We start from the raw sequence: 6,000 nt of genomic DNA on the forward strand, positions 1-6,000 counted from the left end.
GAATATCGAACTGTTATCTGCAGCATTTTTTAAATTAATTACAGTTTAAAATAATGTTAACCCTAAAGTAAGAGAGGAAGGCAGATGAAGGGATGAACATGTTTCACTCTGCGTAGTGTACATTGAAAAACCCAACAGAACAAAATCATCTGGAAGAACAAACAAGTACAATCAAGAAGTACGATCACAAAAAATAAAACCTCCTCTGGGGTTATTTATTAGGGCCCGAGCGGCGACTGCAAGTCACCTGGCGAAAGCCCTATTGAAATTGTAATGTTTATTAGGGCCCGAGCGGCGACTGCAAGTCGCCTGGCGAAAGCCCTATTGAAATTCGTTCATGCCCCAACGTGCAAGTGACCTCAAAGTACAAGTGACCCCAAAGTAATCAAGTAATCAAGTAATCATGTGGTATGGAAGACCCCCGGGGAAAAATGCTATATTGAAATTGTAATGTTTATTATTATTATTATTCTTCCGACATTTCGTGCCCCAATTTCGCCCCTTTCCCAAATGCGAAAATGCTTATACTTTTGCACGGACGTCCGGCCTCATTCGAAATTCGATATTTTTGGGTGGTCGCACATGGTCGACGCAGAATGGCGGAATAGCGCCCCCTACAAAGTCCAAAAATGCCCATAGGGAATTTTGCTAACTTTGTCCTATGCTCACAAAATTCGGTACACATATGTATTATACCCACATATGCAAAAAAGCCTCTTGACCTCATGACCTCAACCCAACAGGAAGTCGGCCATTTTGGTTTTGATTTTTCCCGCCTAAAATTAACTCCTCCCACAGCGTTCGCCCGATCAAGTTCAAATTAGGTACGCAACATCTCCAGACCTAGCTGAGCTTAAGTTGTGCTCTGCGCATCCGTAGGTCAAAGGGCTTGTCTGCCAGGGCTCAACTAACTTTGGCGTGCTCGCCATGTACATACGAGTGGCTCTCACGCCCACATACTTCATCCAATCAGCTTCAAACTTGCTGGACATGATGATGGCTCCGCCCTGAACGTCCCGATATATTAACTTCCCACGTAACTCATAGCGCCCCCCGGTGGTAACAGGAAGTGAACTTAAATTCATGAAAAATACATAGTTGACCCCATCAACTTCATTCCAATTCTAAAACATGCAGAACCAGTTGGTGAAGCTACATTATGAACACTGTGAAGCTACGAGTAATGGCGTCCCTGTGGGGGCGTGGCTACCATCAATTCCTCGCCATGAAAATACGTTTGGCTTTTTGATGGCTTTATTGAACACGTATCATCATGAAAATTGATACACAGGTCCAGGGTGGAGACCTCTTCCATCTGATAGGGGTGGCGCTCATGTCGCCCCCTAGTGGAAACAGGAAGTGCCATTTTTTGCATCAACATTGTCCGATTTCCACGAAACTTCACATGTGTGATGAGGGACTGACCCTGAACACACCTGCATGCATCCCATTACTGCCCACTGGTGGATGAACCATCAACCTCTCATAACTCCTTCATGCTTTGTCCCATTTCCACGAAACTTCACATGTGTGATGAGGGACTGACCCTGAACACACCTGCACGTATCCCATCACTGCCCCCTGGTGGATGAACCATCAAATGCTCATAACTCCCTCTTGCTTTGTCCGATTCACTCCAAACTTCACATGACTGATGAGTGGCCGCCCTGAACACACCAGACCACACCAGACCATATGTGTAACTACCTGTGACTGCCCCCTACTGAATGAACGAAACATTGCATTTTTGGCCTCCTTCCAGGTTTTTTCTCACTTTCTGCTTCACGCCACAGCCCCGCCATGCCTCAGGCCCCGCGGTGGCATGGGTGAGCGAGGGCCCGCCATCGCCGCTTGCGGCTTTAATTAATCAAAGTAATCACAAAAATAATACTTTAATTGGAGGAACAGTTGATTCCCAAGTAGCTGAACCCAGGCCATCTTGATCTCCAGCTCAAAATGCTTGGTGATGTCACCAGAGAGTGCAGTATAACACAGTGAAAGGTAGGATTTAGTATCATGTCTATATACGGTCTATCTTCAAATGACAGCTGTGTTACAGGAGGTGTTTACATGCCCTTAGTTGATTCAGAGTTGACCCAGACAAACTCTGGGTTTTCAGTTTCACAAAACCAGTTCAGTTTAACTCTGAGTCAGTTACCATGGCAACATACTCCGTTAAGGTTTTCTTCAACTAACAGTGAGTTTCTCTTCCTCTTAAGCTGAAGCCTGCAGACTGAAGGCGGTGGCAGACATGGCATGTCCTTTTCTTGAAGAGCCAGAAACACGAATACTCCGCAAAAATCTTTGTCGAGAGAGGATAATCAGACCTCGCTTGGATGTTTTATCAATCCCTGAGGAGTATCTGTTTGAGTGTTTCTGTTTTTCTGCGCAATCAATCATTTATATGAACATTATTCTCAGCCTTCATATTGTTCGTATGACACATTGTCGACATGCTCTCAGTTCAGAACAAATTATTTGTGTTGCACTTCGGGTTTTTCTTGCCAATGGCAGTTTTTTCTATATTGGTGTACATCTGTGATGTGGAACATGTGTCCAAGTCAACCGTCTGTCGGGCTGTCAGAAATGTGGCTCTTGCACTGAAATGTCTACTGTACTGTCTTTGTGGTGTTCCCAAGTCACAGAACACCAAGACTTCTCAAAGAAGAATTCCACAGAATTGCAGGTATCTGTGTAAGCAATAACTAATTTTCGTAGTATGAAGGTTTGAGACTTGAAGCACTAATCATATATAATCAATCAACCCTAAAAAATCAAATATTTTTTAGGGTTTCTTGGTGTGATTGGCTGCATAGATGGCATATTCCACAGCTCTTTCAGTAAATGAAGGCGATTATGTGAATAGGCAGTCTTTCCACAGCATTTATGTGCATTTAGGCCTAAATAGTAGCCTTTTAGCATTCCAAATGAAGATACTTCACAATACAGCTACTGCAGCTAATTAGTGTTCTCCACTGTGAAGATCACATGTGATGCAGCCCACATTATCAGCAATGTGGAAGCAAAGTGGCCTGGGTCTGTGCATGACTCGTACATTTTTCGTGAGTGTAGACTGAGCGGTAGATTTGCCCATGGTGAGTTTATATACAATATGTAGCTATTTCCTATTATGATCAATATTTTATTTCCTCTTTTTGCCACTAAAAATTTAAACTGTATCCTAGTATTATCATAGGAGAGTTCGATGGTTACCTGCTCGGTGACAGAGGGTACCCCTGCCAGCCCTATTGGCTGACCCCTTACCCTGACCCTGAACCCGGTCCACAGCAATGTTATAATTTGTTGCGAAACATGTTCTTTTTATTAAGTCTTCTTTATTTCCTATAAGTAAAAATGCAGTATAGTAGTTAATATTTGTATGTTGTTCAAACAAGTATTATCGGCCTGTTGGCACCTTACCCACCTTTAACTGATGTTCCAGCAGTTTTATTTCCATTTTTGTCTTTTTACAGCCTTATATGGTCCATATCTAAATGTGTTATTTAATTTGAGCTGTGACACAAGAAGCTACTTAGTTTCATTGTAAGTCATGGGCCAGTGTTGAACATCTTACTGAGGAAAGGACCCTCTGGACCCTCTTTCTTATTGTCATTTTCAGCATTGCTCTGTTACAGAAAAAGAAGCAGCACGTTTTATTGTGGCAAAACACTATCAACTGTTATTTTGTATTTTTAAAGGGGTAAACCTCAACAGGTCTCTCTGTATCTTCCCTCTCTGTGGCAGGAGACATGGTGTCTTCATCATCCTCCTGTAATGAAACTTCATTTTTGTGTTTTACTCTATCCCATTGTGAAAAATCTGTAGAGTATTAAGATAATTTACAACTGCATGGAGGTCTTATATGGCAGAGGGCTGGCTCCAGCAGACAGATTTCACCATCAGTAACTGGTAGAAGATGAAGATTAGACAGTTGAATTATAACTTAACCCAGAAAAGTACTCCACCTAATTTGATTTTTGTTTTTACAACAGTGTGCAGGCCACATCACAATTTTTCAAATATGAAACTCTGAGTCACCTTAAAATAGATTATGATGTCTAAAGGACAACTAAGAATCTGTAAAAGTGGAAAAGCTAACACTAGTAAAAGGATGAATGTACATATATCATTAATTTGAATAATTAACTTCTTATGTAGGCACTTGTGTCCCGTGGGGTGGTTGGGTCAGAGGAGCTTCCTCCAGAGATGCCTTCAGCAATAGGTCGCCCACTGTTTTGACTGAGGGCCACTTCTTCTGCCTCTGTGAATGATCTGTGTCTGGGATCAGCTGATTAGAATATTGTTGGAGCAATACAAATGAATGAAGAGTATTGACATTGTGGAGTATGCTTAAAGACCAGAGGTTGGTTGCTGTAGCGGATGATTAATGTGGTTAAGGGATTTAAACAACCTCACTCTTACTACCATGCACAGAGCTATTTGCTCTGCACAGTCTGCACATTTTTTCCCGTCTATTCTCCCAGCTCCTCTGACTGACAGAGGAGGAGGTTGGATCAACATCACTTTGTAATGCTCTGGGGTGATCCTGAGGAGTACCTGGGGAATCAGAGGAAACAGAGGAAAAGCATGCAATTGCCACTCTTGAGACAATTCTGGCAAACTCAGAGGACCTCCCTGGCCCTTTAGGGAGAACCACATCATGTATTGGGTTTTGTCTGCTGATGCAAACAGCTTGGTCTGGGTAACGCAGAACTGAGCCCATATGAGGACTTCCACCTGTGGCTGAAGCTTCCACTCCCCTGGGGTAAGACCAGGATGTCTGCTGCCCAGTTTACAGCCCCAGGAATATAAATTGCCTGAGTGAAGCCAGATGCTGAGCAGGAGTTTCTGTGCCACCTGGAGGATACGCAGACACCTGAGGCCCCCCCCCTGGTGATATGATACACAGTGGAGGTACTGTCCATTCGTATCAAGACATGGTTTTCCTGGATGAAGGGGAGGAGAGCCTCCAAAGCAAATCTAAAACATTTGTGTCCGTGCCCCCAAGGGAGTTTCCACACAGCACTCACTGTCCTGTGTTCCCACACTGCTCCCCACCCTGTCAGGGAAGTAGCTATGTTTACCACTGTAATGTAATGTATCCAAGAGGGACTGCTTGGAGCAACAGCACCTAGTCCTTCCGTGGTCATAAAGCTTGAAGACACGTGTGTATCACCCGAAGTTTCACATGCCTGTCCCACTTCAGGTGGAGGTTGAAAGCATTAAGCCACCACTGCAGTGGCCGAGCCTGAGGAGGCCCAAAGGAACAATAGCCACTGCAGTAGAACACATGCCTAATAGCCTCTGAAACTGGAACATCTGTCTGCCAATTGGTCCCAGGGCAGACAGTGTTTTAATTCAGATAAAGTCCCACAAAGACTGCCTGCTGCCTTGGTTCAAGATTGATTTTCTTCACGTTCACCTTGAAATCCAAGGATTGTACATGTGAAATTGCTGTCCTTGAGTCCTCTATGACTTGGCTGCAAGATAAAATCAGCCAGTCATCAAAGTATGAGAGGATTTTTGTCCCTGATAACTGTAGAAAGAGAGGGGAGAGAGTAGGGTTGGGGTTAAAGCAGGCCAAAATAGGGGATAAAGGGAAGAGGGAAAGTAGGGGGGTAGAGAGAGGGAATATAGAGCGAAAACAAATATTGTTGGTCAGAAACAACACATGGAATTTTAAGAGCTACCTTGAACTTTTTCTATATTTTGCAGAGGTGGCAAAAGTACTCACATTCTGTACTTGAGTAGAAGTACAGATACTTGTGTAAAAAAAGACTGGTAAAAGTAGAAGCACTAATTCAACTCCTTTACTCAAGTTAAAGTAAGAAAGTACAGGCTCTGAAATGTACACTAAAGTAACAAGTAAAAATGAATGTTTACTGTCAATGATACACAATACCTCTTTTGATAACTGCAAAATGAAAACAGTTCTCGACACACAGCATAGGATAGTTTTCCTTTTGTTAAAAATCTGCACAGAAAAAATTATTGGACACA

Source organism: Scomber scombrus, chromosome 7, assembly GCF_963691925.1.
Source record: "Scomber scombrus chromosome 7, fScoSco1.1, whole genome shotgun sequence".
NCBI lineage: Eukaryota > Metazoa > Chordata > Actinopteri > Scombriformes > Scombridae > Scomber > Scomber scombrus.